This window comes from Theropithecus gelada, chromosome 15 (assembly GCF_003255815.1).
Source record: "Theropithecus gelada isolate Dixy chromosome 15, Tgel_1.0, whole genome shotgun sequence".
In the NCBI taxonomy this organism is placed as follows: domain Eukaryota; kingdom Metazoa; phylum Chordata; class Mammalia; order Primates; family Cercopithecidae; genus Theropithecus; species Theropithecus gelada.
Genome location: NC_037683.1, coordinates 75,727,252 through 75,744,026, shown reverse-complemented (window position 1 = coordinate 75,744,026; position 16,775 = coordinate 75,727,252). Strand labels below are relative to the sequence as shown.

The following is a 16,775-nucleotide window of genomic DNA, read 5'->3' as shown; positions in this document are numbered from 1 at the left end:
CACCCAGTTTCCATGCACTTGGCAAGGCAGGTCTCACACCTGGAATGTTCCACTAGCAGCAGCTCACTGGGTTCCAGGCAGCCTATGCTCAGAATTCAAAACTGCCGCAGACCATAAGACTTCCCCATGGAGATGGATATTGAGGCTCTCAGGCCACAATCCTCCTGGTCTGCCCAAGAAGCAGGGGCACCCAGCTCCTGCTTAATCTCCATTGGGAGCTTCTCTCATCCTGTGACTGCTGCCTGAATTAGCTGGCTGACTTCTAAAGTGAAGTACCCTGTGAGGCAGGATCAAGAATGGCTTCCCTCTGTCCCCACTGGAGACTGGGAGTGCACACACAGCATGTCCCAATGCTACTCCTTCTCATATACTCCCCACCATTCACTACATTAGCTCTAGCACTGGGTAGGGTTAAAAAGCTTCCCTCATGGCCTGGATTGCCAGGTTCTCCAATGGAAATGTATATCCCAGAGGCAGCTTCTCCCTGCTCACACTCTGGGGATTTTCAGGTTTACACCTGGCTCATGGTGTAGGCTGCAGCCTGCTGCTTCTTTCAAAGGGTCTGGTTTCCATCAGTTTTCCTGTTCCTGTGTTGCTTCTTGAAATAAAGTTCACAGTGTGAATCTCTACACAGTACTTTGTCTTTCCAACTGGGAGAGGCATGCTAACGATGCCTCCAATCTGCCATCTTGGAAAAACACCCACCATACTTTAAGACATGCTGAAATATTTATATGGAAAAAAGAAGATACATAGTATATACACACTGTATATACTTTGTATAAAAATATGGCTTTATGTTTATTGGTTTCTTTTTGTTTTCCTATAAAGTTTCTTAGAGCTCTGATTTGTTTTAAAGACGTTGATTTGATTTACATAACAATTTAGTGCAACATTCTAAGCTTGTGGCATTTACTCGATCTTTACCAATTTTTTTTTTAATGGAGAAAATGATGTATCATTAAAAATAAAGAAAATGTGATAGAAAGATAAGTCATAATGGCTGGACCAGTGAATATTCTCCTTCTCATATACTCCCACCTCTCACTAAATTAGCTCCAGCACTGGATAGGGTTAACACCTACTTAACTCTTTGAGAATAATAAAAGACCTTTTTGATTAGCATCATCACAAGTGATTCATTGATTGTGGGTCAGAACATTTCCTACTCTCAAAGAAGTTAACTTGTCTGAAGTCATACAATTAGAAAGCGGCAGAACAAGACTGGAACTTAGCCTTTCTGGCTCTCAAGCTGTCCCTGGCGTGGGAATGGGATGCAAAGAACAAATAGAGAGGATAGAACATGAAGGAAAAAAATGGACATGCTTTTACTGAAAAGGGAGAGAGCCTGGATGAGATGCATGTGAGGTAAGTCTGCAGTTGAAGTGGTAGGTAGGCAGTAATTGAAGGAATTTTTTAAAACTAATGATCAGGCCGAGGAGGGAGGATCACCTGAGGTCAGGAGTTCAAAACCAGCCTGGCCAACATGGTGAAACCCTGTCTCTACTAAAAATACAAAAATTAGCCAGGTGTGGTGGCAGGCACCTGTAATCCCAGCTACTCAGGAGGCTGAGGCAGGAGAATTGCTTGAACCTAGGAGGCAGAGGTTGCAGTGAGCTGAGATCACGCCATTGTATTTCAGCCTGGGGGCAAGAGTGAGACTTCATCTTAAAAACAACAACAACAACAAAAAACTAATAATCTCTATGTCTTTATTATTTATTGATTTAGAGATAGGGTCTCACTCTGTCACCCAGGCTGAAGTGCAGTCGTGTGATCTCAGCTCACTTGCAGCCTCGACTTCCTGGGCTCAAGTGATCCTCCTGCCTCATTGTCCTGAGGAGCTCGCACCACAGGTGTGCACCACCATGTCTGGCTAATTTATTTATTTATTTTTATTTCTTGTAGAATCGGGTCTTGCCATGTTGCCTAGGCTGGTCTTAAACTCCTGGGTTCAAACAACTCTCCTGCCTTGGCCTCCCAAAGTGCTGAGATTTATAGTCAAGAGCCACCACACCTGGCCATGGTTGCTATTTCTTAGGGAGAATGTTGTCTATAAGTGAGAGGGCAAGAGTTTGAGGAAAGAGTCAACGGTTTAGAAGAAGCCATGGGAATGGTGGGGTGAGAGGGGAGGGAAATGAACAAAGATAAATATAAGAACAGAAAAGAAAAGAATTGTCAACCTTTATCCAGTTGAGATTAGAAACCAGGTATTTACAGTGGTGACAATCCACCAATTCATACTCTAAAGTGAAAAAGGCATATCGTTGGTTTGATTCCATTTTATAAAAAACAAAACCTGTACTGTGTATAACACATGTGTAGGAAAATGTGTCCCTCCTAGGGAAGAGAGTGCTTTATTTCTAGAAGAGGAGTGTCTTTGAGATTAGGAGAAAGGACTTTCACTTTTACTCTCTATACTTCTATATGGTTTGAATTTTTTATGACAGAAATGTATTTTTTTCCAGTACTTGTGTAAAACATGCAGAATGTGAAATGATAGTCTAGTAAGGATTCCTGAGCTCGGTGCATGTCTCTGTCTCCACAGAGATCATTTAAGACCTATCCTACAGTAACTTGAAGCTTCAGAGCCAGCAAAAGTCCCACCTGGCTCCTTCTAGCGCAGTGTGCACCTCAGCCTCCCAAGTAGCTGGGACTACAGGTGCCCGCCACCACGCCTGGCTAATTTTTTTTTTGTACTTTTAGTAGAGACGAGGTTTCACCGTGTTAGGATGGTCTCCATCTCCTGACCTTGTGATCCGCCCACCTTGACCTCCCAAAGTGTTGGGATTACAGGCGTGAGCCACCGCGCCCGGCCTAGAACAGCTTTTAATAAACAGATGCAAGCACTATGGCTAGCTGAAACCTCCCACCCCAGCAGCAGTGGGATCAGGTATCACCTTCCAGCGTGGGCTCTGTTTTAGGCCACAGGTGCACGCTGTGCTAGAAGGAGCCAGGTGGGACTTTTGCTGGCTCTGAAGCTTCAAGTTACTGTAGAATAGGTCCTAAATGATCTCTGTAGAGACAGAGACATGCACCCAGCTAAGGAACCCTTCTTGTGATATTAATTCATATGGGTTTTTTTTCTTTTTCTTTTTTTCTCTTTCCTATTTCCAAGAAGATCCATTATGTACCTTTTCCTTGGGGATTATCTAGTAGGAGAAAAGCAGTTGTTCAAAGACAAAGACTTCTCTTGTGTTTTGTGAAAGCTTCAATTCATCAAGGAGATTGTATTAGGCAGGGAGGGTGGCAAGGAGGAGGAGAAGGTGGGAGTCCTTGCATGCAAAGATGTAGAAACAGAATGGGTATTTCTGCTAACTTGATGAAAGAGATGAAAGATGTTCCATGAGAATTGGGAGCTACTGTTCTGGTGTGTAGATTTCCACAGGTGTGGAAATATAGGTGGGACTGGATGGTAATACTGAGGCTCCCAGCCCTGGAAAATATTACTGTGCCCAAAAGAAAGTGGTATGTTAACTACATACTTCTAGGAGACTAGTGGGCTTGGGTAATGAACATCTCAGTGGTGGCTTACGTGGATTAAAGCCTGGAGAGGGTTCTCTATTTATTTTTCTTTTGCTAAGACTCATGGAAACTTTTGTGTTACTCAGTTGGATATTACCTTGAAGTCACAGTTTGAGGTAAGGGCTTGGATGCAGGTAATTTACTTAGGAATTAATCCAATGGAACAAGAGTATGAGACAGAAAGTAAAGGAAAGTTAATATGAGGTTGCATTATTTAGTTGGTTACAGCTACAGCCTCAAAAATTGTTCTCTTGAAGGGTCAAGGAACAAGCAAGAGAAGCATTCATTCATCTGCTTCTGCCCCCTACAAGTTGGGGCAACAACCTCTCGGTTTGTGTGTCTGGTAAGTGCTGAGTAGGCACCTATGGGCACACATAGCAAGGAGTCAGAGAAGCCCTGAAGCAGGAAGTGAGAAAAACAAAGGTTAAGTCTGAGGTGAGATACTGTCAGTGCAAAGAGGTGGAAGCCTTCAGGGACCTTTTTGTTACAGCTGGAATCTGAGCTGAGGCTTAGAGGATGTGAAGTGGGGCTGATACACGTTTCCTGTGGTATCTGATACAGGGAAAGGGGCTCAATAATGACTAAGCAATATGGGACACAGAGACATAGTTTTTTTTCTCCTGATTAAAAAAGTAATACAGGCTGAATGTGGTAGCTCACACCTGTAATCCCAGCATTTGGGGAGGCTAAGGTGGGAGGATCACTTGAAGCCAGGAGTTTGAGACCAGCCTGAACAACATACTAAGACTCTGTCTCTACAGAAAAGGTTTCTTAAAAAATAACTGGGCATGGTGGCACATGCCTGTAATTCTAACTACATGGGAGGCTGATGCAGAAGGATCACTTGAGCCCAGGAATTTGAGGTTGCAGTGAGCTGTGACAGCACCACTGCACTCCAGCTTAGGCAACAGAATGTGACCCCCAATTCTAAAAAATGTAATACATATATTTTTGGCATCAAAATGAATTTAATTTGATTAAATGGAACTGTAATCTTTCTGATTTATCCTTGTTTCTGGACTAAGGTTTATTCCTGTTATAGTAACACAATGCCATATAACAGGCAATTTTTTTTTTTTGAGATGGAGTCTTGGTCTGTTGGCCAGGCTGGAGTGCAGTGGCGTAATCTTGGCTCGCTGCAACCTCCAACTCCCAGGTTCACGCCGTTCTCCTGCCTCAGCCTCCTGAGTAGCTGGGACTACAGGCGCCTGCCCCCACGCCTGGCTAATTTTTTTGTATTTTTAGTAGAGACAGGGTTTCACTGTATTAGCCAGGATGCTCTCGATTTCCTGACCTCATGATCTGCCCGCCTCAGCCTCCCAAAGTGCTGGGATTACAGGCGTGAGCCACTGTGCCTGGCCAACAGGCATGTCTTAGTCTGTTTTTGGTTGCTATAACAGAATACCTGAGACTGGACAATCTATAAAGAAAAGAGGTTTGCAGTCAGAATGGCTACAATTAAAAAGTCAAAAAATAATGGATGCTGGCAAGGAGAAAAAGAATACTTATACACTAGTGGTGGGAGGGTAAATTAGTTCAACCATTGTGGAAAGCAGGGGGTGATTCCTCAAATTGCTAAAAACAGAACTACTATTTAACCCAGCAATCCCATTATTGGGCATATACCCAAAGGAATATAAATCATTCTATCATAGAAACACATGCACGTATATGTTCACTGCACCACTATTCACAATAGTGAATACATGGAATCAACCTAAATGTCCATCAATAATAGACTCAGATAAAGAAAATGTGGTATATCTATACCATGGAATACTAGGCAGCCATAAAAAAGAATGAGATCATATCCTTTGCAGGATCATGGATGGAGCTGGAGGCCATTATCCTTAGCAAACTAATACAGGAGCAGAAAACCAAATATTGCATATTCTCACTTATAAGTGGGTGCTAAATATTGAGAACACATGCACACATAGAGGGAAACAACACATGCTGGGGCCTATTGGAGAGTGGAGTGTGGGAGAAGGGAGAGGATCAGAAAAAATAACTAATGGGTATACTAGGCTTAATACCTGGGTGACAAAATAATCTGTACAATGAACCCCCATGACATGAGGTTACCTATATGAAAAAATTGCACATGTGCCCCTTAAGTTAATAAAGAGGAAGAAGAAGAAGAAAGAGGAAGAAAGAGGAGGAGGAGGAGGAGGCGGAAGAGGAAGAAGAAGAAGAAGAGAAGAGAGAAGAGAAGAGAAGGTAAGTATTTTGGCTTATGGTTCTGGAGGCTGGGAAGTCTGAGATTGAAGACCTGAATCTGTTGAGGGCCTTATGGTGCTTCTTAACACGGTGGAAAAACAAGGGATCGCATGGCAAGAAAAGAAGCAAGAGTGAAACAAGAAAGCTGAACTCACCTTTATAATAACCCACTCTTGTGATAATAAGGTTCCCTCCCATGAGAACTAACTGACTCTTGTGAGAATGGCATTAATCCCTTCATGAGAGTTGAACCCCTGTGACATAAACACCTCTTATGGACCCTACCATCTTTTGACACCATTACTTTAGGAACCAAATTTCAACTTGTGCCTTGGAGGGAACAAACCACATCTAAACCACAGCAAAGCACTAAACAACAACAACAACAATGTTAGTTCCTTTTTTCTAATCACACATCAATTAAGCACACATATGTATATACATACTTGTCTAAAAAATATGAGGAAAAGTTCTTAGGAAGTTCTGTGATTCCATTGGGAGTTTATACTGGTGTCCTGTCAGCATTTGGCTCTGAATTTTCAAGAAACTGACCTGGGATCTCTTTGCTTCCCAAAATAGTTGTTTTGGGATTTGGAATGTATCTCTATTCATTATTCTGTAAAGAATCCCTGTAAAGATGGCTCCATTTAGAGTACAGCTTCTCAAACTTTAATGTGCACACAAATCACTCAGACTGATGCTCATCTACCATCTCTGCTTTATGTTTCTCCTTAGCACTTATCTTCTAACATACTACATACATAACCTACTCATCCTGTTTATTGTTTGCCTCCTCCACTAGAATGTAGACTTAATGAAGGCTGACGTTTTGTCTGTCTCTGGTGCCTTGCTCAAAGTAAGAACTCAGTGTCAGCACTCCAATACATATTTGTGGAATAAATGAATAAATACGTAAATTCATAAAAGTAAGTTGCATTTTAAAGTATAATGAGTATTTGCTAGATATTAAGCATTGTGGGAGGTATTTGTGGAATCCCAAGATAAAATAACACTGAAAATACTTGGAGTCTGAAAACATGCTCAGATGAGATGCCTCTGCTATGTGACCTCACCTGGCTCTCAGTGAATTTAAACAGGTTTGGTGCTATCAGTCATGCTCTTACGTCATAAAAGCAGCTTACCTAGAAGCTTTGTACTCTTATACTTGAAAGAAGGTCAGCTGAGGAGGGTAGGGTTTTACTAGTACTGTTATTAAATTTTAGGAAAAAAACTGTAAGCTCTCAATTCAGCCTTTCTTATTAAAAATAAATCCAATCCCTTCCCCCTACCCCGCCACCCAACACACACACACACACAAAACACTGGGCAAAAAACAAAAACAAAAACAAAACACTGGGCCCCCTCCCTTCAGGAGTTGACAGGTTAGTGGGGAAGACAGACATGTATAAATAAATGTAATAAAGACAGAATTATCAAAACTCTGGTACAGATAGAAGCTGAATACTGGAAGAGCCCAAGGAATCAAGTCTGAATTGTGACTTGGGGCAGCAAGGGGAGACTACACGAAGGTGGAAACATTTGAGTGATGGTAGAATTTTTACTGATGAGGATGAGGAAGAAATTTCAGGGAAAGGGAACAACTGGAGCAGAGGCCTGGGGACATAAATATATTCTTAATGTTTTATTCAAGGGATAATAATCTCTATTGTAACTGACCTGTGGAGCACTGTGTGGACAATAAGTGAGAAAAGGTTAACTGGGACCTGATAGTATAGAAACATGAAAATCAGAGTCTTTCATATTAGGGTCTTCCATTGTAGCCACATATGAACAAAAGACTTGCTCAGGCCCTATATGAATTATGCATGTGTACTTGAAAAGCTCCCTAGGTGGTCCTAGTGGGAGCTAAGATGATGACTTAAAAGGTGATGTGGAAGGCAGTGTGAGAAGTGAGATGACTGGAGGAGGCAGGAACTGGAGGCAAGGGATCTGGGTGGAAGATTCGCAAAACCAGGGTAGAGTTTGTGGAGAAATAAGACGAATCCAGTTCAAGTTAGTGGAGAGATTGGTAGCACTCTTATCTGCTAAATATTGAGGGTGTCCCAAGATCCATAGGCTAGAAGCTAGCTTAAGTGATCCTTCCTCTTGCGTTTGTGGCTCCATGAATTTCTCTTTTCTTTATTGGGAACATGTGACACAGATTCTAACTGGTCATGGTATATAGTATAACACAGTAATTAAGAAGCATGATATAAGGTCAAAGGACTTACCTTGCTCCATGACCTTGGGTAAGTCCTTACAGTTTCTAAGTCTCAATTTTCTCATCTGAAAAAAGGAAAAAATAAATATATTGAGAGGATCGAATATGCAGATACTTGGTTGAGTACCTAGCTGTGATAGTCAAAGTTGTGTATGCTCTGCTGCAGTAAGCATTAATCCCCGGATGCCTGTGGTTTTAGATGAGATTTATTTTTCAATCACATTACTTGTCTACTGTGGATCAGCTGGGGGACTCTGCCCATTGTAGTTAGTCAGGGACCCAGGCTGACAGAATAGCTACCATCTTGAATATTGTTAGTACCTATATCAAGGGGAAAGAGAACTCTGGAGGGTCTGGCACCAACAACTCAATGCTTGGTGAAGAACAGATACATGTCTGTAATCCCAGTATTCTGGAAGGCCTAAGCAGGAGGATTGCTTGAGGCCACGAGTTCAAGATCAGCCTTAGAAACATAGTGAGACCCTGTCTCTACAAAGTTTAAGAAAGAAGAAGAAGGAGGAGAAGAAAAAGAGGGAGAAGGAGGAGAAAAGAGATACATACCATCCCTGCTGACAACTTATTGGCTGTTGGCCAGGGCCAATCATATGGTCCCACCCACTACAGGAGGATTAAGAAGTACAACCCTACCATGTACCCAGTAGATGGGGGAGCCTGAAATATTTGGTAAGCCTTTATTACTACTATTTACTTATAACCTAAGATCTGCAATGTTAACTGTCTTCCTTCCTGCACCCCTGCCTCATCCTTGAGTCGCCATTGCACGGGGCAGCCATCCAATAGCTCTCCTCACCTAACTAGCAACAGAGTCCTCACAGTGCCCTCTAGTGGCACCTAGACTTATTTCATTAGCCCTAGGCGGGAACTTAATTCTGAGGCATCTGGAGCAGAATTTACTGAGCAGGGTTGAATAACATTAATTACATTAATTAATGTTAATTAATGTACAGGCTGTAAAACATTAATTGTCCAGTTTGCCTTACTTTGTAAGCCTCATAAAAGCATTCAGGATAAGCCCTTATGCCCTGAGACTACCCTTTCAGGAGAATTCTGGAATCTATCCTTCCTTTTTGGCAAGAATATCTAAACTTCAATAATTTAAAGGACCTAGATACAAAACCCAACATGTTTTCACTATGTAGATGGATTCTATTGTATAAACCCCCCTTCTGTCTCCAACAACCTTTCCTTTCTTATAAACCATATAAATATTTATAGAGATGGAGCCAAAACCATTATGTAATTCCTGAAAGCCTACCTGCAAACTCAACTAGAATAATTATCCTTAATTATAAGAATAATAGGGAGGAGTTGCTTCTGAAGGAACCAAAATGTCATGTTCCCAGCCTCCTATTATGGCTTCCTAACTAGAGTCCATGGACACCTGACCACAACAGTATTTTCATATAATTGATTTCCTTTGTAATTCCATGTATTGTATTTTATACATTTAAAAACATTAATCTGAGAAGAGGCTCAAAACTTCATCAGTCCGCTAGAGTCACTTGGCATCTTAACGTTGTAAGATTGAAGCTGTATTTGCCAGTGTGAAGAAACATTTTAAATTTTGCCACAGGGTGGTGCTATTGCTTTAAGGGTAAGAAAGAGTAAATCAGCAGGTTGAACAATAATCTGTTACCTCCGAGAAGATTGAGAAACAAAGTGGTGATGTGGTCACAGAAACTTTAGTCTTAGTCTTAAGTGGCAGTTACAAATTCCTAGCAGATAAAATGCAAATCCATTAACTAAGACATTTTGGTCTAGTATATAAGATGTGGTTGGTAATGGTTTTTCCTATTTTAAAGTAGTGTATAATACAAACATTATATACCCCTCAAGATTTTGAGGAGCTGTTAGCCAACCAATTACATAAACATTCATTCTACACAAGATTAAAGATTTTCTTCAACACACAGGTGGGTGACCGTGGTATCATTTCTCTCACCCATGTTGTCAGTTTTATTTTTCCCCTTGGCTCCATTCTGGTTGTAGACATCATACTTCACATGTACTGAATTCCAGCAAGGCACAATCATGATGAGATGCACACGGCAAGTTCAAAAGTAGAAGACCAACTCCTGAATGGGAACTGATAATCAAATGATGAAAACTGCACAAAGAACCCAAGGAACAAACATAAAATGGAGTTGGTTATACTGGCAAAAGCAACATATACTTACAGATAAGACAACTTACTTCAAAACAATCTGGGGGAGAAGGTGGTGATGGAGAAATGGGTAGTGGTATAGTCAAAATAAGATGATTATGTGATAATTGTTAAAGCAGGGAGATAGGTAATTGGGAGCTCCTTATACAATCTATTTTTTTATACATTTGAAGTTTTTCATTAAAATAATTAACATATCCATAAAATAACATAATGTTAAACGACTGAATGTTTGGTGATCAGTGAGTATATATCAATAAAATAACATAATGTTAAAGGGCTGAATTTTTGGTGATCAATGAGTATATACCAAGCCACAGAATTACTGGAAGGGAAGGAAGGATGAACACTGATACAGAAGAAGTTGTAAGTTACAGAAAATGGATAAACTTCAGAAAGGTGTGATACTGAGTTGTGGTACTCAATTCCCATTTAGATTAGACTTTTTTTTTTTTGAGAAAAAGGTTTTGTAACTTTTTTTCGTTTTTTTATTATACTTAAAGTTCTAGGGTACATGTGTACAACAGTGCAGGTTTGTTACATATGTATACATGTGCCATGTTGGTGTGCTGCACCCGTTAATTCGTCATTTACATTAGATCTATCTCCTAATGCTATCCCTCCCCCTTCCCCCCACCCCACAACAGGCCCCAGTGTGTGATGTTCCCCACCCTGTGTCCAAGTGTTCTCATGGTTCAATTCCCACCTATGAGTGAGAATGTGTGGTGTTTGGTTTTCTGTCCTTGCGATAGTTTGCTCAGTGTGATGGCTTCCAGCTTCATCCAGGTCCCTACAAAGGACATGAACTCATCCTTTTTTAAGGCTGCATAGCATTCCATGGTGTATACGTTCCACATTTTCTTGATCCAGCCTATCATTGATGGACATTTGAGTCGGTTCCAAGTCTTTGCTATTGTGAATAGTGCTGCAATAAACATACGTGTGCATGTGTCTTTGTAACAGTATGATTTATAATCCTTTGGGTATATACCCAGTAATGGGATGGCTGGGTCAAATGGTATTTCTAGTTCTAGATCCTTGAGGAATCGCCACACTGTTTTCCACAATGGTTGAACTAGTTTACAGTCCCACCAACAGTATAAAAGTGTTCCTATTTCTCCACATCCTCTCCAGCACCTGTTGTTTCCTGATTTTTTAATGATTGCCATTCTAACTGGTGTGAGATGGTATCTCATTGGGGTTTTGATTTGCATTTCTCTGATGGCGGGTGATGATGAGCATTTTTTCATGTGTTTGTTGGCTGCATAAATGTCTTCTTTTGAGAAGTGTCTGTTCATATCCTTTGCCCACTTTTTGATGGGATTGTTTGCTTTTTTCTTGTAAATTTGTTTGAATTCTTTGTAGGTTCTGGATATTAGCCCTTTGTCAGATGGGTAGATTGTAAAAATGTTCTCCCATTCTGTAGGTTGCCTGTTCACTCTGATGGTAGTTTCTTTTGCTGTGCAGAAGCTCTTTAGTTTAATTAGATCCCATTTGTCAATTTTGGCTTTTGTTGCCGTTGCTTTTGGTGTTTTAGACATGAAGTCCTTGTCCATGCCTGTGTACTGAATGGTATTACCTCTTTTTGTTAGTTTTCCTTCTAACAGTCAGGACCCTCAGCTGCAGGTCTGTTGGAGTTTGCTGGAGGTCCACTCCAGATCCTTTTTGTCTGGGTATCACCAGCGGAGGCTGCAGAACAGCAAATATTATGGAACGGTAAATGTTTCTGCCTGATCCTTCCTCTGGAAGCTTCGTCTCAGAGGGCACCCGGCCTTATGAGGTGTTAGCTGGCCCCTACTGGGAGGTGTCTCCCAGTTAGGCTACTCAGGGGTCAGGGACCCACTTGAGGAGGCAGTCTGTCCGTTCTCAGATCTCAAACTCCATGCTGGGAGAACCACTACTCTTTTCAAAGCTGTCAGACAGGGATGTTTAAATCTGCAGAAGTTTCTGCTGCCTTTTGTTCAGCTATGCCCTGACCCCAGAGGTGGAGTCTACAGAGGCAGGCAGGACTCCTTGAGCTGCGGTGGGCTCCACCCAGTTTGAGCTTAGCAGCGGCTTTGCTTACCTCCTCAAGCCTCAGCAATGGCCGATGCCCCTCCCCCAGCCTCGCTGCTGTCTTGCAGTTTGATCTTAGACTGCTGTGCTAGCAGGGAGCAAGGCTCTGTGGGCGTGGGACCCTCCAAGCCAGGTGTGGGATATAATCTCCTGATGTGCTGTTTGCTAAGACCGTTGGAAAAGCACAGTATTAGGGTGGGAGTGTCCCGATTTTCCAGGTACGTCCGTCTGTCGCGGCTTCCCTTGGCTAGGAAAGGGAATTCTCCAACCCCTTGTGCCTCTGGGGTGAGGCGATGCCCCGCCCTGCTCCGTGGGCTGCACCCACTGACTGACAGGCCCCAGTGGGATGAACCCAGTACCTCAGTTGGAAATGCAGAAATCACCCGTCTTCTGCTTGCTCATGCTGGGAGCTGTAGACTAGAGCTGTTCCTATTCGGCCATCTTGGAACCTCTGTAACATTTTTTTCTATCAGATCTAAAACTTAGTTTTTATGAAACTTTAAGTCTCCTGGACTTTTGTTTGGGAATAGGTGAGTGTGGAGTAAGGGAATTGGTGAGAGTCAGCAAAAACCAGGTGTTAGGGAAGACAGGAGACTCTCTTTTCAGCATTTTTAGGCAAAAGGGTCAGGAAGAAAGCTGGTCTTTCCTATTATCCTTGTAAATTCTTCATGGTTTTTAAAAAGAGGAGACTTAATTAGTTTATTTTTATTAACTATGATCCACTTGAAGATATTTATTTTGAGAAATCTATTTCATGTTCACTGACAAAAGAACTTTCAAGGTTGTTATAAATGCATGTCCATGGAATTTAGTATTTTCGAAAAGGTCAGATAGAAATGCTTTTTTATCCATGAATGCCTCTAGATCTGCTCTAACCACAAGAGAAAAAAACGCCTTTAAGTTGACCCTTCTTAGCATTCAGAAAACCACTCATTTTTTACTTTTAGCAGGATAACTAAGGAAGACCTTTCTATTTTTAGTTTTACAAAGACAAGTAGGAATTGCAACTTAGTCTCTATCAATACAAGAGTAGTACTTTACCCTCTTGTATAAAAGAAACAATTTATTAATGGTTATGCAATATAGCTTTATTTAAACCAAAAATACCTATAAGCCAATTAGTATTGCAGTCATTTAAAAATCATCTAATTGGTAAGCTGATTTTTTTCTCCCATACCTTGTCTACCATTAAGATTCCACCATGAGGTTGGAGTCTGGAAGGAGAGGATGTGACTTAGATGAAGTGGAAAGCATGAAAGTTGCCCCTTCTGGTTCCAGGGTATTGTAGGGGAGAAGGGAAACAGATTGAAGAGAGATGAAGGGTGAGGATCAAGTGGCCTAGCCCCCGCTGTCTGAGCTTTGACCAGAATGGGAGCATCCATGTTGAGGGGCATTGCCTTGTTTCATATTTGGGGCTCCAGAGGGAACTTCTGTACTAACTGGGAGCGGCCACAGCAGAGATCTCTGTGGCACAGCCTGCTTGCACAGACTATGGGCCTGAGTTAAGTTTTCCTGAGTTGTCCTTGGTTTCTAGGTGGCAAAGATGGAAAGTCCCTGTATATTGCTGAAAGGGCATGAGGAAGATGGGCCTGCTATGGGGTCTGCTATGGTGAAAGTGGCACAGCTTAGGTAGGCATTATAGGTCAGGGCTGGATAGGGAAAAGGCAGTGTCTTAGAGGAGTCTTCAGCATCAGTTGAAAGCCAAGGCAAGGCTGAGCTGTCTGAAAGAGCATAACCTGGTTCTGATGAAGCTGAGAGATGAAACCACCATGACGTACCCCACTGCACTTCAGCAGCACTGGCCAGGAGAAGGCACAGGGATGGGACCAGTCACCCTTGAGCACTCACCAGGGAGCACTGTAGAATAGCCACTCAATGGCAAAGAAAAGCTGTGGTCCAGGTTCCATCACAAGGATTTGAGGACTTCATGTCACCTCTGCTGTCACTGAACACCCAGCTATTGTCCTTGTTCTATGAACCCAGATGACAAAAAACAGAGGCTCTGGAGGAAGGTGGTGAAAATTTGAGAGATTAAACTACTAAAAGAGATTTAGTGCTTATCTAAAGAGGGTATTTAAATTATTTCAGTAGATTAAGTTTATTGGAGTGGCCTAACAGTTAGTGGTTCCCCTTCCCCACAATGCCTGACAAATGGGAGCACATGAAAGAAATCTGATTCATTATATACCAAAAAAAATTTACTGTACATGTTCTCTACACATCTAAGTGTAGTATAAGTATTTCTGAATCCTTATTTATACAACTGCTGTAAATAAATACAAGTATTTTATGTATAGAAACTAAAGACTTTTAAAAAATCAGAACCCTGTATCATGAAAAGATTAATGAAAACTCCTTTAGTGGTTTCTTCATAGTTTAAGTTTATGATTGATACTGCCTCTACTTCAGATAAGAAGTAGAGATAGTTAACAACAGAATAAGAGTAGCTAATGCTGACTGAGTGGTTCTTCTTTCTGCTAGGCACTGTTTTAGATGTTCTAAAGTATATTGTTGAATCTACAAGGCAGCAGCATTGTATTATACCTATGTGACAGATGACAGAAATTAGGCTCAGAAGGGTGGAGCAACTGGCCCAAGTCTTCATAGCTAGGAACTGGGAGAGATGGGCTACAAACCTACTTAGCTTTCAAAGCTTGTGTTTTTAACTACTATGCTATCAAAATAAAAACTTAAGTATCTTAGGGAAAGAGGCAACAATTATATCCAAAGAAGGCTAGCGTAGTCTTCATAACCAAACATTAAATTTAGTTTACCAAACATCCAGAGCAACTAAAACTTATCTTTGTTTATCAGATGACCAGGAACTGAACTCAAAAGAAAATTATGAAAAGTAACATTGCACATTCTGCTTGATAAAGTTTACAAAAATTTTGCCAAAGAGCTCAAGAAAATAAGCATATCTGCTAACTAAGAATATAAAGGTAGCTTGGACTTTCTGCAATGTGTCAGATATTATGCCAGATCCTTCACATGAATTATCTTCTCTAATGCTCACAATAAAGGCTCTGAAGGTAGGACTTTATTGTTCTTATTTTACAGATAAGGAAACTGAGGCTCAGGCAAAGCTTCTTGAGGCCCTGCAGTTCGTAAAGGGTAGAGCTGGGATTTGATCTTGCATGCTTTACCATATCACATCATACTGCCTCCTGCTACTACAGAACACCACGATGTTCATCAGATGATCACTGCCAGGACCAAGATGCTGCTAATGTATAGTGGAACAGCCCCACAGTTTACCTGTGATTGGCATCCATCCTGACTGGTCTGTGCCTATGTTCTTACTTGTTATACATTTTAAATATCATCTCTGTCAACTTCCAGTGAAAAGGTTAGGGAGTCAAGATATGTCCTCAACCAGTGAGAGCAATTCCTGCTTTGAAAGCACTTTTGCACAAATAAAATGGAAATATATAAATAAATAAATTCCAAAAATGTAAAGCCATTATTTCAAATGATTTTAAATGGCCAAACTGAAAGTTTTGGCGGCTGGGTGACTTTATGGGAAAAAATAAATTGCTGATGAATCAGCAATTTGGTTAAAGTCTTTTGTCTGGGGAGTGAGAATCAATAAAATGGGAGGATCAGAAAAGAGCAATTTATAATCATTAGGTTTGCTGTAGGTCACATTTTGTTTCTGATGTATGGTATCAAGGGATGTTGGTGGTGAATTTAAGTGCTAGGCATAACCCTGGGGCCAAGCAAATGGTGGGCAAGTATAGGAAATAGGAGTTTGGCTCAGGCAGAATGAGTGGGAACTGAGGGGAGCCACTCTAGTAAGCATGAGTTCAATGAGGATGTCAAAGCAGGTCCAAGTATGGCCTGACTATCATAAGGCAAAGAAAACGAAAACAATTGAAGACATAGTAAATGCCTGCTGGAGTTTTAACAGAAACACAAGTTTTTCCCTTGGCCCTTTAACTCATGGGAGAGTCTTTCAGAAACAGCACAAGTGTGCTCTTTGTTTCTTCTTGTTTCTTCCTCCATCTTGTTCTTCAGAATGTGGATACTGAACATGGTCCATCTTGGACCATGAAGTCAAATCTCTACAGAATGGACCAAGAAGATTGAGAGAACTTGATCTCTGCACCAAACCATGATGCACCATACTACCTTTAGATCTCTGATATGGACTTTGATTTGGGGGGAATAAATTTCTGTGCTACCTGAACCATTATTGTGTTGGTTGTTGATCACCTGCATCTGAACTTAATCATAACTAATAAATACCACTTACCATAGGTGAGGCTTACCAGGAAGCAGACTGCAATGAAGATTGGTATGAGGAAGTATATTAGGGGGTGCCCTTGGAATCCACAATTGTGGAAGGGAAGGAGGCAGAATTGAACAGACGGAGAAGATGAGCTGTGATGTAATCACAACAAAGGCCCCAGCTGACTACATGAAAAACTCTCATGCTGGCATGGTCATTGAGAGTTGTCCTGAGTAGGGGATAGGTAGCCAAGCCTTTATGTGCTCATGCTGACCAGTCATTCTGTGTGGGCTGCATCCAGGGAAGGGAGTGTGACTTTGGTTGAGGTAGATCTTTAT

At 41.4% G+C, this 16,775-nt stretch overlaps 1 long non-coding RNA gene across 1 annotated transcript; it reads left to right on the top strand.

The window, feature by feature from the left end:
• The first annotated feature begins 1,220 nt into the window (after positions 1 to 1,220).
• LOC112608666 lies at positions 1,221 to 15,752 on the top strand. Its single transcript, XR_003116030.1, has 2 exons — positions 1,221 to 1,368; positions 15,406 to 15,752. It is a non-coding gene; the product is annotated as an uncharacterized LOC112608666 (long non-coding RNA).
• The last annotated feature ends 1,023 nt before the right edge of the window (positions 15,753 to 16,775 follow it).